A 27,280-nucleotide genomic window follows, 5' to 3' on the forward strand; every position below is an offset into this window, starting at 1 on the left:
ATGGATATCACCTTGTGAAGTGGAGCAGAGGAAGGGAATTGGTTACACATGGCTCTTGGGTTAGGGGAGTGTTCCAGCCTGCTCAGCTGTGGGCAAGGTTGCCTGTTGGGAGTTGAATGCTGGCTGCCTGTACACACACCCCCTCCCTGTTGAGAAGGCTAGCTCTCTGTGAAGTGGAGCAGAGGAAGAGAATAGGCTGTACATGGCACTTGGGTGAAGGGAGTGTTCAATCCTGCACAGCTGTGGGACAAGGGTACCTGGTGGAAGTTGTAGTGCTGGCTGCCTGTACACATGCCCCCATGGAAATATTGCTAGCTACCTTTGAGGTGATTCAAATGAAGGAAACGTTAGATATGTGAGACATGTGTTCGGAAGAGTGTGTTGTACATAAGTGCATTTGTATCTAGGAAGTGTAGCTTTCTAGTTGTGCAAGACAGTACATAGCAGTGTAATCGAAGACATTTGTTGGTACTTACCAGCCTCTACTCCCCTGGGTATTCCTGTGAGACACTCTGGATGCAGTATGGCAAGCACCTTCTCCTCCCATTTGGTGAATATTAGTGGTGGAATAGAAGGGCCACCATCAGTCCTCTGAGCCAGCTCATGGTTCTTGTTGGCACGCTCTTTCACCCTGCTCTTGAGGTCATGCCACCTCTTCTTGATGTCACGCAGGGTGCGCAGGGTGGTCCCTACTGCATTAACTTTGTTGATTATCCTTTCCCACTTTTGATTTTTTCTGGTTACTGGTGTCTGTTGGACCATGCTTCCAAACAAATGTGGTTCTACTCTGATTATCTCATCTACCATGACTGACAACTCATTGTCAGCGAATTTTGGCATTTATTTCTGTGCCATGGTGTGTGATGTGCAAATGGGTGAAAAGTGCAGGTGTGAAGGTGGCGGTGGATATGTGTGTGGTGTGTGTTGAGTGGGGCGTTGTGATGTTGTGGTGTGTGCTGATTTGCCTCTCCTTTGTGCTGTGATGTTTGAGCCTTCAGTTCTGGAGTTGTGGAAAGGATGCTGGTCAGGGAAGGGGTTTGTTTTATACTCAGCTATGTGGGTGGGTCAAAATGGAGTATTCATGTCAGGTGTGTTATCTGGGTTAACCTGGGATTTGTATTCTTTCTTGCCATGGGAATGTGTCATTGGGGTGTGTCAGATGTTTTGGATGCTGCGCCAGGAAAACAACAACACTTGGTAGCCTTGTTGTGTGGTTGCTTTTGACCGCCATTCCGCATGACTACAGCGGTCTGAGTGCAATGGTCCTTCCACCGGCTCTACCATTCATCTTTTCGCGCAACCCTGGCGGTCGGGAACAAATGATGGTTCCGTTGGCTCCGCCATCGTATCATAATTTCACTTGCGGTCATTCCGTTGGTTGATCAGAATTTTTGGGTGTGTCCGCAGCATTTCCGTCCATCGCGGATGGATTTTCAGCTTTTCTGGATGTAACCGGCAGAGTTTAGTGGAATCTGTCACCGCAGTTGGATTTTTCTAGCAGTGCATCCTAATCTGACTGCAAGTTTTGCCGCGGTACATGCGGATGGAGATTTTCCGCTACCATGGCGGTCGGAGTGCTTTTCCATCCGCCATCGTAATTGACCCCTTAGTTATTCTTCTCCGTTTGCCAGACAACGCGAGTGGTTCAGGCTCGGGGGAAGACAAAGTTGCAAGAGCTCTTAACATGACAGAAAACTGCAGACATGTGGTTTCTATGAAATTATTAGAAAACTTTGTACCAGCAACTGGTGGCTGTGCTACCTTTGTGATCGAGGCACACGAGGTGTTCGGATCAGAGTTATTCTATCCTTGGGTTCAGTTCCCACCTGCAGATCTGGTGATTAAATTGTCCCACACCTACATTGTAGTTGAACCACCAGAAGAATTCATTCCATACGAAGACACTGAAGTCCCGTTAACTTACCAGCAGCATAAAAGCTGGTTTAAAGGCGCCCTCCGACACAGAGCATCTGTCGTAAGACTCGACCTACTCAGCATAGAAGGAGTGACCTGGCTGGTCTTACAGGCATACACTCCAATCCCGAGATAGATACACTACCAGTGGATGAAGTCTGTACAATATACAAACACATAATCAGGCTGTACAGACACATTGTCCAGTTCGTCATGCGAACATTAACAGTCCAACCTGCAAGAAATTCTCCAAATGGCCCACATCAGACCACACCTACAATTAACCCACAGACACTGAAATCAGTAATAGGGACAATTCCTTCCAAACTGAAGCAAATTCCGTTGCGGATAACAAAAAACAATTGCATAGTTGGAAACAGTATTTCCTAACACGTGTCCACAGGAAAAACATGCAATGCTAACGATTTGCTTGCCAATGGGGTTGGTTCCTTCGATCGTGGATTGTACCACTTGAGGAACAATCTTAGCTGCAGTTTACATCAGAATACACGGTACTCCTTTCTCAGCAAGAGTTCCAGAAGTATGGAAACAAATATAGAATGAGTACGGGGAAGGACCTGCCCTTGACTTGGGAATGAAACTGACGGCTAATTTTGCCCAAGTCTGTGCAATCCTGCAAAGCAACATAAAAGGGGAGGTAGCAGCAGTGGCCATACACAGCTGCCTAAGTGAAATATCACTTAGAAATAGGGAGCGAGAACTACCAAAAATTATTGAAGAAACCTATGCTGCATTAGGAATAGATAATTTAGGAACAAAAGCAGGGAAACCACAAATGGTGGGTAGTCTCGACAAAGACACCACAAAGAATTCATGATCAAGGGGTGGGTCTCCCCAACAGGAGTCCTCTGAAAAGGGGCACAACCTTAGGAATCGTGATAACATTAAAAACCTGATAGATATCCGTAACCATGTAGGGTGGAAAGTTAAGTCTACCCACCTTGAAATCCCATTAAAATCTACTCCAAATCCTCAGAGACAGTACCCTACAAAAAATGATGCAAAAAGACAGGTCAAAGAAATCTTAGGCCAACTTGAATATCAAGGAGTGATTGAGACTTACACCTCCTCAAGGAATATTCCTTTGTTTCCTGTAATGAAACCTGACTATACATGTCGTCTAGTTTTAGATTATCGACATTTGAACATATGCACACAAACATTTGCAGTTTAAAATGAACATAGTGCTGCATTAGTGAATAACATTGTGCGGAAAAAATACAAAACGACATTAGATATCTTGAATGAATTCTTTTGCCAAAATGTAGCTACAGAAAGCAGATATTTAACAGCATTATCTGCGCTCGGCACTCAGTGAAGTTTTTGTTGTTTACCTCCAGGGTATAAGAACAGCCCGGGGCTATTCTCAGCAAGAGTATCAGAATTAATACAAACTTGTGAAGAGGAGGCTGTAGATGATATCTATCTAACGGACAATGAATTACTTGAATACTTGAGCAGGGTGAACAACAAAATTGTGGGATTCAACAATTTGGGCTACGAATTTAATTTCAAAAATCAAAAATTGCCCATATTAATGTCCTAATTTGGGGATATGAACTGTCAAGTAAAGGCAAGAACCTGGCAGCTAACTCTTTAGAAAAGTGTGTGCTGCTCCAACCTCCTAAGACTCTACAAGGTTTGCAATCCATTTTAGGATTTCTAAATTTTGGAAGAACATGCATTTTAGACTACGCAGAAAAAGTAAAACCTCCTTACGACTAAATCAGACCTGATTTCAACTCAAATCAGTGGACACAGCAACACACAGACACTCTCCGTTCAGTTCAGGCTGACATGATAGCATCTAAACATTTGCACACACGTGTAAATACTACCCACTTGGATATCCGGGTCGTGCCTGGATTATCAAGATATACTTACCTCACGTTCAATGAAGGTGAGACAGTTTTAATTGCATACAAATCACATTTATACACAAATGCTGAAATGCAATTTGCGGCAACTGAAAAAATAGTGACCTCAGTACAGACTCCTGTGGTGAGAGAAAGAGCACTAGCACAGGGGAAACGCATCATCGTTGTAACCCCGGTACGAACTTTAGAAGCTGTTACCAAAGCGAGTATTCCAAATGCAAAAGCATTGCATCCACTATGGATAAAATGGGCTAATTTTCTCACTGCAACAGATGTAGATTACAGAAATGATTCTACACTAAAAATACCAGCGTTCCTGCAGTACGAAAAAGAATACCCTCTCCCGAATGAGATCTTGCCTCTAGAAAAATATGAATATATCATTTATACTGACGGATCTGCTCAGCCTGCCATAGGAAGTAAACAACAGTATAGTGCTGCATGTCATATAGTGAAGGGACATATGTGGGATGGCAAGTTCCATCGCAGCAATACGAGTACGTAATCTCTAGGAGATTGTACAATGCAGTTGGCAGAGCTGAAAGCCCTGATATTGGCACTACAGTACACGGATTGGGAATTCCTTACACTGATATTGTGTGATTTGCTTTACTGTGTGCAGTCTTACAATGAGTATCTTTATTACTGGGGCCAGAATGGGTTTAGAGATTGCAAGGGTTGCACAATTAAACATAAATTGTTATGGGAACAAGTAGCAAAGCTGAAAGCATGCCTGCCATGGTCTCAAGTCACCAGCTTGTTAGCATACACGTTGAAGGGAATTCACTGCTGATGAAGCTGCTAAGGTGACAGTGCGAACTGCTGAAGTTGCTGCAATCACTCGTTCTAGCACAAGGATAGACGGAGACATACTGATAGCTGTCAACGCCTCAAAGAACGACTCTGCTGTTCCACAGGGCTTTCCACTCAAATATTCCTATAAATTGGATGTGCAAAATACACCGTACGCTCAAATTCCAGGAGCGGGGGATAGAGTTACACCAAACACTGATCGTAGATTAGGTTTAACACTAGCTGCACAGGAGGGTCTGGGCTCTGCACACGCAGGAGTCACAGCTACAGCTTCATCACTAAAGCTGCGATTCTGGTGGCCTAGTTTGTCTAAACAAACTAAGGCTTATGTACTAAAGTGCGACATCTGTTAGCAGATGAAGGGTTCCACCGTAGTACAGCTACCACAAATACCATTACTCATTTCAGACAAACCTCTCGCATGTGTCTACTTGGATCACTGCGGCCCCTTAAATTCCGACGGGACTTACAAGTACATCTTGGTGACAGTGGATTCATGCTCTAGATTTCTATGAGTTTGGCCTCAGCGCTCGGCTGATGCTCGAACTGTTATAAAGGATTTGTGAGTCTTCATCGGGATATACTCAATTGGCATGTTCCATTCTGACCGTGGCCCTGCGTTTAGATTTCGGGCGTACAAGGAAGCCATGAAAGGTATGGGCGTGGCCTTGCGGTACTCCTCCCCCTAGCATTCCGAGGGCAATTCGGTGGTGGAGATGAAAAACTGAGACGTAAAGCAATCCTTAACGGCAAGAGTATTAGGTGTGGGTGGTAGTTGGATCAATCACCTATTTGAGGTCTAGAGGGCACTCAATAATATGCCAAGAAATTCCTTGGGAGGATGTACTCCATATGAGATCCTGTTTGGGACAAGAATGTTGTTACCTGACCTCAATTGTGCTAGAACAGTGGCGGATGTAAAACCATTTGATTTGAATGATCGTTTGGCTGTTTTACAGGAACTTAATGAATTTCCAGGCATTACAAAGCAACGTCCAAGTAAAATGCAGCGCCACTGGGGAAGTGAAACCAGTTCTGCCAAGACCTGTCCGGGTCGCAAAAGTTGTGGATCTGATCAGAGAAAAGATTTTGGACAAACTGGAGTTTGGGCCATCCCATAGTATACCTGTACCTGTCCTGGCGGTTCAAGGAACAAGAAAAGTACTTTTCCTGCCTCTTGCCTGCCGAAAAGAAAAATGATTTGTCTCCATTGATCTGATCAAACCACACTATGTGGCTGATTCTCAACAGCAGGTCGTGTGGAATCCTGAGTAGCCTCAGATCTCCTCTTGCTACTATACAGGAAGTTCAGATGGAAAGACTAATAACGTTCCAAGACTCCTCTGCGGAAGATGCAGGAGTAACCAATAAGAGAGCACGAAGTATACCTGTTCAAATTGAACAACATCCAAATGAAACAGAAACACAAATTGCAATCCGGCCCAATAATGAACTTTACATCAACGTGCCTTCACAAGAAGCAACTGCCAGTTCTACAAATACTGCTGAGCTCCCAAGGATAGATCGAACTGTGTCTAGCTACTTCATTAAACTTCGATTACTTTTCTTCAGATCCAAGAGAACGTGAGCAAATGCCACCCATTTCTAAGAAAGAACAATTTCGACAATTCTATCTCTTGCTGAAAAAGACTTACCTTGTGTCCCCTTGGTTGCATCTTTGGTTTGCATTAGGGATCTTGTTCCTGTTAATTTGGATTGGTATAGTAACTGTCTTTTTCCTGCTACTGAATGGACATTACCTCCCACAGTGCTTTGCAGTTCAACCTGTGAACGTGGTCTTGAAACCACATATGTCATCACACCGTGAACAAAGAGACTTGTCCCTAGTGAACATTTCAGCAGTTCCAGTACCGGATGGTATAGTTTGAGATAGAGTTTCATATGATGTATTTGGTAATACTGAAAATTTGAAAATCCCACATGTATTCAAAATTTCAATGAATAATTTAATTACCCCGAGTACACTCTCTGATGATTGGGACATTGAAACTGTAAACACTATGCTTTCAGATCTAGAAAAATCTGCTGCATTTTCTTTCTGGGAATTGTATGAAGATACATCTGACTAAGATAGTATGTTGTATTACGAGCACTATGGTCATAATTTTTTTCATAGAGCACTGTTAACATGTACCATCAATGGGAACATTGCCTGACACTATAGAAAGGTAGTTCTTCAACATACGCACAGAAATGTGCATGTTTTTCAAGGTTTAATGCATCAGACCCAATGTCATACTATTATAAGTTAGTACAGACAAATGCAACTGCAGAGAAAATTATGCTGACAAACACTAAGCTCATTTATTCAGCACCTTTCATCTCCCAACTGCCTATACAAGGTTTTGACTATTGGAGGGACACAATAGACATAAAATCCATCTGGAGACGAAAGATTGGAAAGTTCAGGGAAAAGAGGCTTTATTTAGAGCTTGCCTCATACCGTTACAGATAATATTAGTGAACAGAACAGTGCAACAAACTACCTGCTACGGGTTTGCAAAAATTAAAGACCTGAAAACACCATGCATCCCCTTACCCATACCTATTGCATGTATATTGAATGACACACTGATAAGTGAAGAAAGGCTGGGTGCAATGATACATAATGGTAAAAACAATTCTTAATCTCCCTATAGGAAGGGATGGTTGGTTTGGCCTATCGACACAAATAGGTGTCAATCAAGATTCAAGAGTACCACCAGAGGGTTTAGTATCCATAGGCCCGACCCACGCTATGTACACACAGACGACCCAGGGGTAGTGACTTCTTACAGTGTTGGGAAGATATGCCTAGAATGGCTAAAAACCTCAACACTACAACAGGAGAAGCAACACTTGTCCCTTTAAGCTGACAACATGGATCATAGGGATATCTTGTTTGGTCCCAAGAAACCACATAAGAAACGTTTCCTATATGCCATTTAAAATGAACTATGGAAAGCCTCCCAACAGGATGCTGCAGAGAGATTGCGTGAAATCGATAGGATTAACTTAGAAAAGGCCTTGGATGTGGTAGACAATGGTATGACCACGCTTTCTTCACATATTTATTCAATGAGCATCATATTTTCCTCGGCAATCGACATAATCTATTATGTCTATTCTACAGCATGGGCAATCTCAATTGCGCTCCATTGTGCTTTTAAGCTGGACGCTCCAATCATTGCATTCTGGTCACTGTGCCATGGCGATACATTAACAGCACAAATCTGTTCTCGGCTTACAATCTGACAGACAGACAGTTGACTATGGCAAGCAGAGATGCAACATACTCTATGCTGCTCATTGAAAAATTAGAGAAGTTACCTGTTACAGTAGCTGAGTAACCATCCACTGAATGGCTAATTCATGGTTATAACACACTGCCATTAACGACATTTCAGTTCCAATACTGCCTTAGATACATCCAAGCAGGCAGATATGAAGCGTTGCGTGAAGGGTTCATACAAAAAACCTGGGAGTTACCGTATAGGTATAGGTGAAGAAATAAGGACACTGAAGTTTTCTTAAGTGATAAAGACTGCGGGAAGGTTTAAAGTGGGTCTTTTGTGTGCAAAGAGGTGTTGCTTTATGGAACGTGTAATGCTTCGAAAGCAAACTTGTCATTCTACTTAAATGCTCCCCTGCTGCCGTGATTCATCCGTTTTTTGAATTACTTTCGAGTGGAAGTTATTTAGTGCTGAATGGTCAAGGCTGTTGTGGAATGACACCAGGCATCGCATATCTAGTCACAGTAAACTTCAGGGTTGTTTGCTGTAAGCAAGTTTTGTTTCCCCCAGCTCACACAGTTAGGGAGGCACCACTGTGGCCTTCCTTAAATGTTTCCAGTATATGGTTTGGTTTGCTGAGAAGACTGAAAGCCATGTTGTTTCAAAAAAATGTTGCCTTAACTGCAGCCTGAGAGACTTTTGATCTCCAGGTTGCAAGGTCTTTAGCAGAGATACAGGCTCTGGTCCGTACGAACTTCCCAATCCATTTCGGAGAAATGGTTCATCTTATCTTTAACATGTCTGATACAAGTAGGATCGTACACTTATTTAGGCGACTTGGATCAGGTCTCTTAATCACCTTTCAGACCATCTTCGGAGTAATTCCAGCCTTCATACACTCCGTACTTGGAAGCGTTTTTGGAAAGCTTCCTTTGGTCCGGCTTTCGGTAGCTGGTATCCTTATTTTAATACTCTTACTTCTCAATGGACGTCGCAATCGCTCTCAAAATGGAGAGAACACTGCTGGAACGCCATTGTCTAATCGAATGGTGTTTTGCCTGACTACACCTCGGCTGCGATAGCTGAGTGAAAATTGGTTCTTGGCTTTCAGACCTGTCTGGCTAGACTGTGTCCTGCCTGTGTTCCGTTGCCTCTTCTGCGGATTTGGCTGCATGTTGGACCTGTATTTGACAAATCCATTGTTTGTACCGCCGGACATAGAAGCACTACTGGCACCTTTTCAGGCCCACACGTGCAGTTGTCCACAGTGTATTCCTATGTTGATGGCGGCATTTCTAGAGCCTCCAGGGCATGCTTCCGCTCCTTTTGGAAGGGATATCGTCTCTACTTCAGAGGTTCAGGGATATGTATCAGGCGTGCAGGCATCTAATTCTTTCCCAGCGGCTGCCGTGGGAACCAGAGATGACCACCTTAGCTAATTGGATATGATACTGGAAGTTCTTGAGGGGCTGCCATCTGCGTATATGATGTTCATCGGTGTTGAGTCTTCAGCGCAGGATTCCTAAAGCAATCTGGCCTCTCCTGTGCTGGGAACTGTTTGTCAGCTTTTTAAACATTTACCAAATTGAAGGTCGAACGCTGACTTTTCCTTTTTTGCTCTAACTGAGCTTCATGGCTTTAAAGGTGCTCAGTGCAACAATAGCAATAAGTATGATTATAGAGGACCTGTTGAACACTTTTTTAAAGAAAAATTACTTTCCTATTATGGAAATTTTTAAGACTTTTAAAGAAGATTTTTAGTATGTTTTCATTATAAATGATTTTATGCCTTTTTATAGCGTTAGCTTTATCATTGCCTAGCTGACCTTGTTGGCCTTTTGATGAGGAGTGGGTGTCATGTCTTTTACGATAGTACCATTGATGTATGCCCCATCTTTACATACATTGTCCCATTCACATGACAATAACGATTCTAAACAGGTGACCTTTTACCTAGTAGCTTGCTCCTGTATCCTTGACACCATGCTCTAAGTATTCTACAATAAATCTCTGTACCTGATGTACATAAACATGTCCCCAGGTACGGCAGATTTATTCTGTATAAGGGTCACCACTTTTTGCAACCTTGTCAACAGCCAGCTGTGCATAATTCCACTTGTTTAGCAAAGCATTGATGATTGTTTTTAAAACATTTATGATTGTTTTCAAAACATCCATGGTTGTTTTAAAAACATATTGATTCTAGAAAAAACCCTGGAGTGACCACTTCAGCAAAGACCCTCATTCCCCCTACAAATTAGAGGAGAATTCCTTCCAAGCTGAAACGGGGGGTCCTGCATGCCGAATCTTTGAAACACAGCGGTCTGATATCCCTTCCGGGTTGTCATCCTCAAAGCAGAGAGGGGATCCTTCGTTCTGAACCATCAGGTGAGGGGCTGGCTCTTCCCTAGGGGTTTTCTTGGCTACAGATACACATAGCTATACGCATATACACATACATATCCAGGTTAGGCTAGGTACAATTAGGCAAACTACTTAGGGATTGAATTTCAGGTATATGCAAGCGCTACTGTTTTGATCTGAACTGCTTCTATTCATCTTATTAGCACTATGGTAGGAATGTATCTACTGTTTACGATATTGGTAGTACTAGCAATCTCTTTCGTATGCTTATGTTTCCTGATTGGCGCAGCACATATGTTTTACAGATATGTTTTATACAAGGCTATCGCTGGACCAATAAATTCTTATTGAAATGTCCTTATCGCCATCCTGTGTGTTCTCTGAGAGAAAGCCAGCAAGAGAGTCTGAGAAAAACGTACTATACTGTTTTCCATGATTCCTGAGGAATCTGGGTTGTCATGTTCCTTGGTTGCAAAAACTACCTACACCACTGTAGAATACAGGGAGTGGTAGTGGCACTGAAGAGCTAGCTGGTGTAACGGCTGACATACCCTGTGGGGGTGTCCAAAAGAGGTTGGAACACCAAGCCCCAGTATAGGTCATCCAAAACATGCAGGTCCTGGAGGACTCCTAGGAACTACACAACAGAAATTATTGGGAAATAATGTACACATGTTGCATAAATGTAAGAAAAAGTGTAAAGAATTCGTAAAAATGTAAAACATGTAAACATGTGTTCAAAACGTTTACAAAATTGTAAAGCATAAATTAAATTATAGTTTACAGTTATTGAATATATCCTGAAAATTTATGTTAGAATAATATTGAAAACATGTATCTAAAACAATGTTATAAACATTAAAAAACTGTAGAACAATGGACAATAAAAGTGAAAAATATGCAACATGCAATAATAATTATATATAATTTACTTTAAAAAAAGAAATAATGAAAAAGATTTGTATTTAATTAACTGTATATTCAAAAAAAGCCCCCGAGCTTCAAGGACGCACTCCCAACAGGGGATAGTTCATACAGAGCTTTTATTGGCAAAACAAGATAGGCGTCACCAAACAATTACCAATCCCTGACGCGTTTCGGTGCTGCTGCACCTTAATCATAGGGCGGGGCATAGCAGTCCGGAATAACACCACATTGTACCTTTAACCACTATTGGCATGTTTATTTTTAAAACCCTCTTGCTTCAGAACAACAAGGTAAGAGCCGCACTCAGGATTGCAGTAAGAGAAAGATTTATTGACTGACGCGTTTCAACCTCACGGTCTTTATCAAAGTCACTTCAAAAACAGGAAGTGGCTACTTATAAATGCATTTACAACCAAGCATGACCAAGCAAGTTTAAAAATAGACATGAAAGAAAGAGTCATGAGTATACATGAAATCAGACTCACCCCACATTAAAGCCAGCATTTGTTAAATGTTATTTTGTAGTAAAAATAAATAACATGCCTTTATTATAAATGCTTAGTGTGGAAAATGTAAAAAATAAAATATAATGAAATAAATTAAATATAAACAAACCAGAAAGAAGCACAAGCCATCTTAATAGCGCAAGCTTCAACCGCTGTGTGCAAAAGAATGCTCCCATCAAATGTGTACCAGGATAAAAAATGGTTCACATCCAGAGTCAGTGAAACTGCCAAGTGGCGTTGCAGATGCAGGCAGGATAACGTTGGTGGGAAATAAACACCAAGACATATAAGTTAATGTATTATAAGCAGTACCTAACAAATGGCAGGTTCTGTAATATACTATTGCTCTGCAGGTATCAACTACCCAGGGTGGGCGCTAAATGGCTAGGCTAAGGAATTAAAGTAAAAGACATGAATAGAAAAATTATAAGAATTACACAATCAGTGTGTCAGAAAAAAAATGAAGAAAGTATTGGATAATGCTGGAAAAAACCCACCCCCAGTGCATTAAAATCAAAACGTGGTGGCTATGCATACTACTCAACCAAGCAGCCGCTTGGAAGGAGTTGTGGCCAAAGGAGTATTGTAGGAGAAAGAGGACTTAGACTATCCCGGGCATGATAATTATAGCAGTGAAAAGACAGGAGAAAAATGCCAGGAGAAAAATGCGAGGACTGCAGGGGGCCCAAGGGAACCAGAGTATATATATATACAGTGTTCAAAATGTTGTGGCACCACAGGTACATGTTATCTCCTCATCCTAGATGAACATGAAGGTCTTCCTCTCGATTGAGGCCTCCGGGAGCCTTAATCTGCAGGCGAATGATGTGCTCAGATTCAAAACGTCGCAGGCAGCGTTCTCGGTCACCTCCGCGTGGATGCACCGCAACCCTGTCAATTCCAAAATATTAAATCTTAGAGCTGACATCAGATACCTCTCCATGCTCAGGCGCGCAATGTTTGGCAACAGTGTAAGTTAAATCCCTATTTCTGATAGCGCAGAGATGCTCAAGTATACGCTTCTTCACAGGAAACACAGTGCTACCAACATAGCGCAAACCACAAAGCGCAAACCACAAATGCAAGTCACAACATAAACAACATATTCAGTATGGCAATTGATAAAAGAAAGTATTTTCTCATTCCTTCCAAATGGTAACAAATAACTTTTAACATTGTGACTGTTAGCACAGGCCTTGCACCGGCCACATTTGTGAAAGCCGGGGAGTTCCTTCAGCCACGTGACTGTTCTCTTGACTTGTTGCGTGATGAGACTATGTACCAGTGTGTCCTCTAAGGATTGTGATGTGTAGTTTGGGGCTGACCAGCTTACCTATGACTGAATCCTGCCTGACCAGGTACCAATGTTTGCTAACAATTTTATGTAGTGCCTGAGATGTATTGGAAAAAGTAGTGATAAGCCTAACTTCCTGTTTGCCCTTTCCTCCCATATATATAATTTCAATACTCCTTCCCTTAGATCCACGAAGGAAAAACGGAACGGACTCCACTTAGTACATGCTGCCAATTATTTTATTTTGTGTTTCTCGCCGCCATGACGCATTTCGGGCTACCCAGAGCCCTTGATCACATGACGTGCTCTCAGTTTTTTCCATATGTACATAATGCGTCTCATATCTGCTAAATGCATAAGATCCTCTTTTTCATGTCTTGCTTTTCTATTCGTTTTTTTACCAGCCTACATGTGCAAATTTGCTGCTATTAAAACAATGTCTGTATAAATACATTTTGTTCAAACAGATTACACACTATATAAAAATCCAATAAAAGCGCCAATGGTTTAGAATGTTTGACTATTTTTCCTTTAAGGGCTAATCAATTCTAGTCCATTGTTCACCATACACTAGTTTGATAATCCTATTGGAACCCAAACAGTTTCTGTGATTGGGCTCCTGTAATCTATATACATTACATAGTTAGTGCACATTGTGCTGTTAAAGTGCTAAAGTGCTAATATGATGACTACTGCTTCTCTTTTTGTTCATCAATAAAGTGACACCGTGCTTAGTATGTTTGTCGTTTTACAGTGTGCCATGAGCCCATGTGCACCACTGGAAAAAAAAAAGGATATCTTAAAGGAAGAGGGGACAGAATACAATCTTCTAATATATTTACATGGATATGTTGTCAGTATAGATTAGTCATATTATAGCCACGTGTACAAATCTTCAGTTGTGTTCAAACCGTGTGGGCTCTTGATGTATTTAGTCTCAAGTCGTCTGAGTATTGCCTCTCTGTTTCCTCCCCTTCTCAATGGGGGAATATTATCTATTACATAATACTTCAACTGATTAAGATTTTTGTTATGGATTTCGTTGAAGTGACGAGCTACCGGATAGGAACTGTCATTGTTGGTTATTGCCCGTAGGTGTTGCAATATCCTCTTGTGGACCTGGAGACGCGTACTGCCAACGTATCTTAGTCCACAAGAGCATTCTAATATGTAAACAGCAAACTCAGATTTACACGTTAAAAACATACTGATTAAAATTGGTTTATCATTGAAAGGTGTATGGAATGTGGTTTTACTTTCTCCATATTTACATGCTTTGCATGTTGTACACCTTGCAAAGCCTTTACGTTTGGTTAACCAATTATTATTGGCAGGAATTTCAGGACTACTGCTGACTAGATGGTCGCTGGTACTGCATGCTTTTCTAAGTGTTATAGTAGGGGAAGCAGGCATTTTATCCCCTATAACCGGGTCACTTAAAATCAGGTGCCAATTTTTCTTAATTATTTTCCTGAGACTGTTCCTTTGTGTATTGTATGTTAGGACTAGCCTAGGATTATTGGTTACATTATCTGTGGTGTCTGACTGTTTTATTTTGCTTTTTGAAGGTTTAAACAACAACTCTGTTCTTGACATTGATTTTGTGCGTACAATTGCTTGATCTATGACTTTATGTCCATAGCCCCTTGCTAAAAATCTTAATTTGCATTCCTGTTGGGCTATGTGTAAATCATTGTCATTACTGCAAATCCTATGTATTCGCAGCATTTCACCGTATGGAATACTCTGCATTGTGTGTTTCGGATGAAAGCTGCTAGAATGTAGGATTGTGTTGCCTGATGTGGGCTTGTGATGTAACCGTGTATGTATTCTACTGTCTTGCACGTACACCTCCACATCCATAAAACATATGCAGTTTGTACATATATCGGATGTAAATTGTAAATTCATGTCATTGTTGGTAAGTTTGTTAATAAAGTTTTCAGCACTTTCTTTGTCACCTTGCCATATTATGAACAGGTCATCGATAAAACTGACCCACTTCACCACATTGTCTGTCCAACTCTTTCTCTGTTCTATTTTTAACATTTTCTCCTCCCACCACCCCATATGAAGACAGGCGTAGCTGGGCGAAAAGCTCGCGCCCATTGCTACGCCTCTCTCCTGGCAATAAACCTGCTGTTGGAACATGAAATAGTTGTTATTCAGACAGAAATTGGTGAGGTCAATAAGCAGTTTGTTGTGCGCATGAAATTCTATGGGTCTTGTACCCAGGAAATACTCTAATGTCCTCAGTCCATCCCTATGATGGATTGAAGTATACAAATTAGATACATCCATGGATATCAGAATATAATCATCTTCCCAATTAAAATCATCTGTAGTCGTCTGTAGTGTCCTGTATATATGATAGTAAATTGTTTACGTGCTCTTGTAAAAACGAATCTATATACACTGATACGTTTTCCAATATGCTGTCCTTTGCAGATATTATTGGTTTGCCTGGAGGTCTCAGTTTGTCCTTATGGATTTTTGGGATGAAGTATATTACTGGTATTCTTGGGTGTTCGTTCTTGAGGAATTTAAGTTCTTCCTGACTAATTAGACCCATATTTTTGCAGGCCAGTAACTTCATAAATAATTCATCCTGCTTCGCTTTCATGATAGATTTTGAACTCAGTTTGTAACAGTTGTGGTCCCCAAGTTGATGTAAGGCCTCCTCCATATACTGTTGTTTGGGCCAGATGATCACATTCCCCCCGTTATTGGAGTTTCGTATTATTATGAAGTCATTGTCCCGCAATTTTTTCATTAGCTGATGGTATTTTTGCAACTGCACATTATGTTTCTTTTTCTGATTCTGGGTTTTCAAGTGCAATTTCCTAATTTCAGATGTAACAATTTCGTTAAAAGTATCTATCGAATCCCTGGTCATTATTGGCACAAATTTAGATTTTGCTCTAAAATTGGTGACCGGTGCAGTGTTGATGTTAATCTCCATGTTTTCCATTTTCACCTGTGTGGATTCCTCGTTTAATGGTTCGTCTCTTTCGATCATGTTAAGGTCGCAGATCAGGTTGACATCCGCGGCTGTGAGGTCTGTGCGGTTTCTTTCCTGTGTTGTAATTGGGGCTATTGTTGGTGATTTATCAGTTTTTAATTGATGGAACTTCTGAAATCTTATCTTTCTGATATATTGATATGTATCCGCCCGTGTCTGTGGGTATTCAAAATTGCTTTCAGCACAAAATGATAACCCGAATTTGAAAAGCTGTTCTTCCGCTTTATGCAGATTAATGTTTGCTACATTTATGATGGAGTTTTCACTTGCGTTGTTGATACTTATTTGTGGCGCCATACTCTCTTGTTAGACTTTTTGTTGTTTTGCACATTCCCTCCTTCATTTCCTTCTGTCCTGGCACCTGGCCTTTGTATGTGTAGTTGGTTGGCTTCCTGGGACGGAGTGTTTGACGCCTTTGCTTCTGTAAAAAATTTAGCTCATCTACCAATGTATGTCCTCTTTTATTGTATTTCGTTGACCCTGATGTGCATGGATTTATTTCAGCTTCTGATTCAGTTTCAACTGAGGAACTTAGATCTGGCATTGATGATGCTGATTGAATTCCACCTTTGGCTCCAGCTCTGGGGCCTACCTCAGCCCTTTGATTTGGATTGCTTTTCACAGCTTTTGCTGCATTATACTTGCACGAAAAGGTGAACATTTGGCCTTGTTCGTAGTCATTTTTATTGCGCTGAACTTTAAACGTTTTTCTTTTTTTAATCCCCTCTTCTTTTTTCAGTCGCGATAACATTTCCTCTCTCATTTTGTGCCCCATATTGTCATTTTCAAGCACCTCAATCTTTAAATTAATATCATCAATTTGTTGTTGTAGCTCTCTCCTATCTATATCAGCATATTTAATCAGGATCACCATTAATTTTTTTAGAAGATTCCAAATTGCATTCTCCCCACTCTCTCAGCATGTTAGGATTGGGAGTATCAGAACTTGGGGCAAGCATGATTCGAAGTCCCCTAGGGATTCTGCCCACTTGCAGGTACTTGGACAGTAACCTGTGTTCCCACCACTTTGTTTGTTCAGACCTTGAAAATTTCTCCAATTTTCTGTACAGTTCTTTCAGGCTTGTACCGTTTATTTCACTGCCTTCCCTGCCCATTTGTTCTGGAGCAGGCATACTTGCAGTCTCTGAAAACATTTCCTCTGCTGCCTCTTCCCTTCCTCTGAGCACGTCGGCGGCCATTATATTGCACTAAATTACGAGCTTGGTTACTGCTATACTGCGCAGCTCCTCCACTCCTGCACACATCTCACCACGCTATACTGGGTGTCTCCTACCTTTTAGGCGTTCGCCGTGTCTCCCGTGTCCTCCGACACTGAATTCACTGCTCCGCCTTACTCGGTAGGTGTCCTCCCGCTGCCTGGGGGCTTGAGGCGTTCTCCTTCCGGAGACCTGTTTACTATTCCGGTTTGTACCAGACTTGGCTTTGGGAGGGAGGGGTGGGGGGGAAGCAGGCCACTGACCAAGAATTGTGTGTAAAAGGCCGCTTTATTGGAAACAGGTGCACATTACAATTTTAAAACCTTGGCCGAACGCCTTCCAAAACTAAACCTCACTAAATATAACATACCTAAACCCCGCACCCCGCCCCCTCCCCTAAATTCCTTCGAGCCCGCCCCCGCCCGTACATTACAACATTACAACAATATCAAACATTACATTCCTGTATAACCCCCCCAACAATCTCTAAATACAAACCTTCCATTAACCAAACTCCCCTGCCTGCCCCTTTACAGCTATCGGCCCCCAAACTGTGGAACCAAACTAAACTTACCAACCTATCCTTTCCCTGTCGATAACCCAACTCAACAACATAACTCTACCAACCTCCGGTAAAACTGTCCAAAATTCACCATAACCCCCGCACAGCACCTGCTCCAAGCGACAAAATACAAGCGTAGAAAACCCCCTGCACACCTGTCCCAAGAAAAACCGCCCGAAAAAATACGACAGTGGAAAAAAGAAAAGCAATAAAACTAAAAAATTAAACAAAAAAAGGGGGGATGCCAAATACAAAAAGTGTTTTTTGTGGGAGGGAAAGGGTGGGGACAAAAAACACCCCACTAGCCTAGCTCCCAGCCACCAGGTCACCAAACCTAAAATGGTGGCCGGGAGCAGGTGCCCAAAGTATTTATACTTGGGCTACATTTGGGCTGGAAAAGGAGCCCAAATTTGAAAATGGCCGCGCGGGGCCAGCCACGCCCCCTCCCAAACTGCCCAGGGGTGTGGACTCCCTACGGTCGCCTGCCCCCCCCAAGCCCTCCTTGGGAGGGAGGGGTGGGGGGGAAGCAGGCCACTGACCAAGAATTGTGTGTAAAAGGCCACTTTATTGGAAACAGGTGCACATTACAATTTTAAAACCTTGGCCGAACGCCTTCCAAAACTAAACCTCACTAAATATAACATACCTAAACCCTGCACCCCGCCCCCTCCCCTAAATTCCTTCGAGCCCGCCCCCGCCCGTACATTACAATTTTACAACAATATCAAACATTACATTCCTGTATAACCCCCCCAACAATCTCTAAATACAAACCTTCCGTTAACCAAACTCCCCTGCCTGCCCCTTTACAGCTATCGGCCCCCAAACTGTGGAACCAAACTAAACTTACCAACCTATCCTTTCCCTGTCGATAACCCAACTCAACAACATAACTCCACCAACCTCCGGAAAAACGGTCCAAAATTCACCATAACCCCCGCCACCCAGAAAGAGAGGGGTGGTGTAACAACAGAGAGCTTTAAACTCCACGAGCCTGATTCTGCACGTTCAAACACCGAGACAAAACCTCCCTAAGTTCCAACAAATAAAGGTCCATGCCCAACCTTGACAAATGCACCCCGTCACCACGAAAAAACTCTACCGTCTCAAAACGAATAACCTTGTGTGTCACTCTTCCGAAACCCAAATCGTGGCAAAACCTGGAAATCTCCGCATTCACCTTCTTCCGAGCCCTGTCAATAGCTCTGGGATTCAGAGCCCCTCTCCACACCCTCCGCGGGACCAATTCCGTCCAGAGCACATGGCAACCCGACCAGCGCTCCTTCAACAACGCCAAATTCCTTTTCATGGCACGCAATAAGACCACCCCTTTCACACTGCAAAGATCGTTCTCCCCCAAATGTATCAAAAGAATATCCGGGCATTGTCCCCTCACCATGGCTTTATTTAAACATGGAATAAGCTCCCTCCAAAGCATACCCCCTTTCCCTTTCCAGATCATCCGAAAAAGGCTGTCATTGAACCCCAAACTTCCCCCAAAATAACTTTTGCACGCTTGTACATGTGCCCACTTGACGAAGGAATGCCCCACAATCCACACCGTCAATTCCTTTGCGTGGGGCCCAGCCACCGAACCTGAAAGGAAAAACAAGAATGAGACTCATACCAAAGAGGTTGACGCATGCGCCTCTGCTGCATTCTCGCTTACATATTTGTGAAAACAGTCTGATGACCAACGCCCTAAGCGCATGATGTCGCCTTGAGACCAACCCCGGTTATGCGCTTCAGTCGCTGCCCCAATCCTAAAAGAGTGAGTCCCAAACTGGGCCCCGTCCAAACCAATACGCTGTAACCCCTTGCGCAGAACCATACGCAGCTGATAGTCAGTGACGCGTGACCCATTCATATGTTTGAAAACCAAGTCGCCCCCATCACCCCCTGATAGTATCTTCCATTGCCTCGCCAAACGCAGCGGACAAGTACAACTGGGGGCTCCTGCTTCTAACCACACCCCCTTTCCAACACCCCTCTGATCCGTTTTTGAACTGGACAACCAAATGTTCACACCTGTGTCCGTGAAGAACACGTCCTGCCAACAAATGCCCCGCTTTACCTTGGTCCCGAGGAGCTCAGAAACCCGAAAAGCCCCAAAAAACATGAACACCATAAGGGTAGCAAACAATGAAGCCTCAAAATCGTCCCTGCAAACTGCAGGCAAAACTGTCAACAAACGTGCTAACGTCTGCCAGGAAATAGGTAAACAGGACATAACGCTTCCACCCCGCTCTCTAGCCCAGCCCTCAAGCATTCTGCGTCCTATTTCCCCAGCAGACGGGGAATAACCCCAAAAAAGCTTACCCATAAAGGAAATCCCCGCCAGCTTCCCAGCAATAGTTACTCTAGACAAACCTTTCTCAATGAGGTCCAAGATAAATTGAACTACATCTTCCGAACTGCGCCACGACTCCTCCCTCCTACAAGCTCCTGAGGACAAAAATTCCTTCCACGCCAAAGCATACGCTGCACGAGTGGAAGCAGACAAAGAACCTACCACCAGTTGAAATACCCTACGTTGCCGACAGACCAGAGGTGCTCCGGCATCGGGGTCGGTGTCCTGTCCGCCTCCTTGGCCAGCCCATGGAATCGCCCCCACTGCGAACGAGACAAGGCATCCGCAATGTCATTGTCCACACCTGGCACGTGCAAAGCCCTGAATGAAATATCATAGCGCAAACAGCCCAGCACAAACACCCTCATCAATTTCAAGATCTGCTCATCCCTGGCTGACTGCCTGTTGACTATTTGCACCACTGCCATGTTGTCCACACGGAACAGGACCCTCTTATGTTCCAGCTCCTTGCCCCAAATGGTCAAAGCGGCCAGGAGTGGAAAAAGCTCCAAAAAGGTAGTTCTCCGCCCACCATTCCTCCAATCCTGCGGCCATTTCTCTGCACACCATCGCCCTTGCCAGTAAATGCCAAAACCATCACTGCCCGCTGCATCCGAAAACATTTGCACATCCCACTGCACATCCTCGTCCCTGGCCAGTGGTACTCCATTAAAGGAGTGCAAGAAAAAGGACCACATATGTAGGTCTTCCTTTACACCTGCCGACAAACGCACATGATGGTGAGGTAAATGCTGACCCGCCAAAGCCCGGCCCAGGCGCCTGCAGAAAGTCCGTCCCGCCCTTACAACCCTGCAAGCAAAATTCAAATGGCCTAACAACACCTGGATGTCCTTCACTGTCACTTTCTGCCTAGCCAACATCGTGTCCAGCAAAGCCAACATTTTGCATTTCTTATCCTCAGGCAAACGAGCCTGCATTGCAACTGAGTCAAGCTCAATACCCAGAAAGGAGATGACCGTATCAGGCCCCATTGTCTTTTCCGGTGCCAACGGCACCCCCAGCTCTTCCATAAGCTCATGAAAAGATTCCAGAGCATGCTGGCACTCCGAAGAGCCCGGGGAACCCACAAAAAAGAAATCGTCCAAATAATGTGTGACCAAGCTGTGACCAGTGCGATTCGTGAAAAACCACTGTAAAAAAGTGCTGAACAGTTCAAACAGAGCACATGACACCGAGCAGCCCATTGGTAGCGCCTTGTCTACATACCATTTACCCTCAAATTGTATACCCAACAAAGGCCAATCGTCCGGATGAACCGGGAGCAGCCTAAAAGCCGACTTGATATCACACTTTGCCATGCCAGCAGCTGCGCCCGCGGTCACCACAAGTGACATGGCGACGTCAACTGAGGAGTATGACACCGAAGCAGCGTCTTCATCGATAAAATCATTGACTGACGACCCTTCTGGCCATGACAAATGTTGAATCAGCCGAAACTGCCCTTCCTCTTTTTTGGGCACCACACCAATAGGGGAAATGATCAAATTATGAACTGGCCACTCTCCAAAAGGGCCTGCCATCCTCCCTTCATGCACTTCCTTACACAATTTCTCACGCACCACCAATTTGTGCTCCGATGCGGATTTCAAATTATCCGCCCACCTTCTCAGCCGGGGCCCGTGGTACCCCAACTGAAAACCCCACTTGAAACCATCCAAAAGTGTCTGTTTTGCCACCAAATCCCCGTAGCTCTTCAATGCTTCCTCAAGCTGAGCCAATTTAATTGGCGAAGGAGCCCTTTGGCCCAGAACCCTGTGCGCCCCTACCCCCCCGTCCACCCTGCGACTGCTGCGCATTGCCAGACATCCCTGCACCTGCCTGCTGCCCTTGCTGTCCGCCTGATGGTCTAACGCCCCAGCAGTTGACGAGAGGGTGCCGCTTACCGCACTTGGAACACTCATGTCGGTATTTGCAAAATTCCTGTGTACATAAGCCTTTGTTGAAATCCCAACATGCCCCAACTCCAGTTTGTGATGCGGCTGAGCCTCCCACCCCACCCCGGGTGGGCTTTCCCTGAAAGGGCCGGTAAACTAGAGGCAGACCACTAGTCGTAAAAATAGTCTTACCCCCCAGTGCGTGCCCCATGGTATGTTGCCACAAATCATTATCTAGCTCACCCCATTTTGCCTCTGAATCCCAAGCCATACGGGCCCTAAACTCTTCGTCATACTGTGCCCAGGCGTAACCACTACCTGTAATCTGGGCCTTCCGTATTCCATCCATACACTTGAATATGGCCACGCAGCGCTCGGGAAATTTTTCACAGTACACACTGGCATAAATTAAAAATGCCGCCGTCCAATTTTCAATTGTCAGCGGCACCTTAGGGCGCTTAGCCAATTCGTACTCCTCCTCCTTAGAGCCCTCCTTAGACCTCACTTCCCTGTGGAATAGCTTCAAAATCTCCACATATTCGCCCTTCCAAATACGCTCCTTTGTTGCCAACATTAAGTGGGCACCTAAAGGCTTAGTCACCCCCATATAAGGAAGCTTTTTAATCTTTAATTCTTTACTCTGTGGTTTGTCCTTAATATCCCCCGCCTCTGTATTGGTCCCACTCTCCACCTTGGCCCCAGGAACCGCTCCCTCCGTTCCCATGCCAACCCCACATACTTCCCTCTATACAATCTCCCCTCCGACACACCCCCTCCCCCATCCTCCCCAGACCCCACAGACACCATAATAGGTTTGGCCTGTGTTTTAGCGCTCTCACCTGGCTCTAAAGAGGGTGTGCGGACCGACTCCGACCGCCTCGCCGACCTCTCAGAAGAATCCCTTGGAGGATGAGCCCTTGGATTTCACCACCACAGACTGTTTAATGGGTGCCACACCCGAAACCTGCAAAAAACTACGAGAAACATGAGAGTGTCCCCCCTCCTCATAACCCCGTATTTCCCCTTCTTCGGGGCTGTCTTCCTCATAATCGAGCAGGATTGGCTCTTCCACCTGCAAATTCTCCTCAGCAAAATCCACCACATGGGCCTTACCGGACCCTGCATTACCACAACCGGCCTCCACGGCCTTAAAACCACCTTGCGGGGGAGCCGACTGTACTCGCTGGTCCTCCCCCCTTCGTTGATTAACATAACAATCCATCTTATTTGAAAACTCCGTCCACCTTGACCGTCGTGACGTTGGGGCCAGCGAAGTCGCGCCGGACCTTCGTGAGCTGGCCGCGACGGGATCCCCCGCCGGTACGCAATGTGCCGCGCAAGGCCTCATGCTCCCTTCTCCTCGGCGATAATGGGCGCACCTCGCCCTACCGAGTCTGCTACTCTGCTACACTTCCTACCCTGTAAAGAAAAAGTTTGGACTGGTGTGCTGGGACCTTGAAAACTACCTGACACCCGCGGCCCGAGACCACTCAAAAAACCCTCGCCTGATAGACCACCTCTAGACAAACCCGCTTGCCCCGTCCCCACTGGATTCGGCGAAACCATCCCTTCCTCATCCCCACTCCACTCCAACATTGCGTGACCCAAAGCGGACGCAGTAACCTCGCCATACTCCTCACCATGAACCAGCGAACTGCCCGACCCGATACGCTCGCGACCATTCGCCCCATAAACCACCCTCGCTGTACCTCCCACCACCTTGTCCTGGCTCCGAACGCCTGACAACCCCGATGCACCCTCCCCACCAAGACCCCGAACACCTTCTGCCCAGGAAGGAAATATGTCCAGACCCTCTCCCTCAAGGCCCCCCCAGCTGAATCCCCCTCACCTAAAAACCAACCCTCCCCTCTGCCCCCCCCTTCCCCAGCCCTCCCCTGAACCTCCTCGCTCGCTGAATGCCAACCCACCCCTCCTGAAGACAGTGACTTCTCTAAGACTCCCTGCTCCCCATGTAACCTCAAATCCTGCGCCGGACACCACCCTTCCACTTGCGCCCATTCCTCCTCTCCCAAGGAGCTCGCCCCCACAGAGAAAACCGCGCCTCCCACGGAAGAACCAGGAGAAAACAACAAAGGGCTACTAGGCTCTGCCTCTCCAAGCACCCGGTGCCTTTCATCCACCATGCGCGCCTCATAGGACCTCACCAAACCCATATTACCTGACACCTGCACCCTTGAAGACCCCGCCCCTGCCTCATGCCCACCAGAACTCCTAGCGAAAAAATTACTGTCTCCCACCTCACCCCCAGCTGGCCTGACAGAAATAAACTCCCCACGCTCCTGACACGATTCCTGCCCCAAGCCTGCCGACCCGGCTACACTCAGCACGCGTCCCCCCTCCCTTGCGCTACATAAATGAGCCTCCGGCACAGACGACGAGCGTCTCTTCGTGCCGCGCCCGCCCCCGCGCTTAACACCCACCGCGGGGGATGAAATGGGAACGCGCTGCTGTCAAAGCAAAGCCCGCCCCAAGCCCAGCCGCATTCGCTACACCCGCCTCCTCCGACACACCCGACCGACACGGTTGGCCATAACGAGCGGGGGCGGGCGGCCCCGCTCTCTCACCGACATTTGCTTCGAGCGCTTCGGCGATGTGCAAGCGGCCACTGCAGCCGCCACTCCAGCCGAGGCCTGCCGCGTAGGGCGCGACGGCCCCGCAACCTCCCCCACAACCAGGTCCATCCGGCCCGCCTCAGACAAGAGCCGGAGGGCCTCAAGAACTCGGTAGTCGTGGGACGCCATCGCAAACCAAGACAATCAATACTAGAACTCCTGACAAAAAACACGCCACTAGCCTAGCTCCCAGCCACCAGGTCACCAAACCTAAAATGGTGGCCGGGAGCAGGCGCCCAAAGTATTTGTGGGCTGGAAAAGGAGCCCAAATTTGAAAATGGCCGCGCGGGGCCAGCCACGCCCCCCCACACGCCCCCTCCCAATCTGCCCGGGGGTGGGGACTCCCTACGGCCGCCTGCCCCCCCAAGCCCCCCTTGTGCCGCGCTGCCCAATTCGAGAGGGGGTCCGTTTTTCAAGAAAGCCGCCTTGAAAATAGTATTTCATTACTCCTTCTCTTAGATCGACGAAGGAATAATGGAACGGACTCCACTTAGTACGTGCTGGCAATTATTTTATTTTGTGCTTCTCGAAGCCATGATGCATTTCGGGCTACCCAGAGCCCTTGATCACATGACATGCTCTCAGTTTTTTCCATTTTTAAAGTGACACAGTGCTAAAAGTGACAATGAACATAAAAAAACAGACTATCCGTTCGATCTCTGTTTTTGTGCTTGTTACCATGCACATTTGTATATAGATTTAAATCATCATTAAAACAGGTGTTTAAATTATCTATAAAAATTACTGTATAAATACATATATATAAATATTATACACATGTTAAAAACCTGTGGATGACTATTGGAAAAAAATGTATATATATACATATGTATAAAATGCGTCTCATATCTGCTTAATGCAAAAGATATTCTTTTTCGTGTCTTACTTTTCTATTCGCTTTTTGACCAGCCCACATGTGCAAATTTGCTGCTATTAAAACAGTCTGTTTTATATATATAACAACTTAAAAATAAAAATGTACATAAAGATAAGTCAATAAAAATCTTTCATATATATATATGTTTACAAATGTAAAATGATACAATAAATAAACTTTGGAAACATAAGTACAATTATAAAAATTGTCATTTGTCTATTCCATTAAATTTTTTTATTAATGCCATGATTGCCTACAACAAACAGATGCGCTCACAGCCCGAGGGGGTTTTTCAAATCAGCAACTTTGTTTTACTGCCTTGCCCTCATCCTGTGAAAGCACTCACATCTCATTGCAGTGCTTATAGCAACCAAGGGGAACTGCAGTAGGACGGTGTCTGGCATTTCTGCGTCCTGATTGGGCGGCTACAGAGAGCTGTTCAATACCCCGCAGCGCTGCATGCGCTCACAGGCTGAGGGCTCTTTTCAAACTAGCAACTTTGTTTCCTGCCTCACCCTCATCCCTTGGGGGCACTCAGACTTAATTACAGTTCCTTCAGTGACCAGGGGGGACCATGGCAGGACAGCTGAAGGTGTTTTTGCTTGCTGACCAGGCGGTAACATAAAACCCTTCAATATCCCGTAGCACTGGATACATTTGGGCTCATGCCCGGACGAAGACAGGGCAAAGAGCAGGCCCATCTTTGCCTTTGATTGGCCAGAAAAGCCTGGGCTTCCTTTTTTTGGCCCGTTAAACGCCAAGCTTCCCAGTCTTCCCAGACTTCTTTGCTCAGAGGGGGCTTTGGTTCCTCATGCCATCTTTTTTCTGATGACTTTTCAGCCGTGCCAATGTTGTTCTGGCTCCACTAAGGATCTTCTGTAAAACATAAAAGCCATTAAGTGACAAACCAATTGGAAAATGCTTTTGGTAATGGGCAAGAGAAAAATGACACTTATCCGGAAGAGGGGGAAGGGGCACAAGAGGATAGCAAAATATCTGGCAGAGAATCGGGTAATCTCTGATTTAGATACTTCCATTGAAGTAGTGGAATAATTATTGGAGACAAACTACCATGTGCTGCAAAGGAGCTGTGCAGCCAACACAAGCTAGCAAATCCCTTTGAAAAAAAAGGACCGCACAGGCTATCCCTTTAGAAATAAAAATCCTAACTGGGGTATCTCCTATACTGTCCCCAATCTGAGTATTGCTGTCCCAGTACTACTAGAAGTTCCATAGATCCCATCAGTAACAGATTTGGCCCCTTGGAGCAATAGCCTGTCCACCATGCCCCTCCAATAAGTTACCATTTAGAGAATTGCAAACTCAAACTGGAAGTATCCACTTTTTATGCTACTCCTAGCTCCAAAAACCTTCTAACTCAACAGCTGCAATCTGAAGTAATCGATCTGAAGCATACCGTCACTAAGCTTTGCAATGTAATGAAAAGCCTAAGCAATGGTCACTTGTCCCGCCTTTCAGAGGCAAGACAGGACCAATGTGGAGTCCACCCTCCTTCCTGTTTCTCAAGAAATACCCATACCAAGTCGAATGCTTTCCTTGAAGCCACTGCGCAAGTTCCGGACAGTTTTGACACACTCTGCTACCCCTTCTCCAATCGACAAACATCCCTGATTCCCAACATATCATTACTAGAAGATTCCCGCCAAGAGCCCTAAAAGAGCTAGGTGCCAGAGATAGTGTCATGAGCCTGAAGTCCTAGTCAACACCAGTGCCTTTGAACTATCTCCCTCCATTATGCAAGCACCTGATGCTGC

This window comes from Triturus cristatus, chromosome 7 (genome assembly GCF_964204655.1).
Source record: "Triturus cristatus chromosome 7, aTriCri1.1, whole genome shotgun sequence".
In the NCBI taxonomy this organism is placed as follows: domain Eukaryota; kingdom Metazoa; phylum Chordata; class Amphibia; order Caudata; family Salamandridae; genus Triturus; species Triturus cristatus.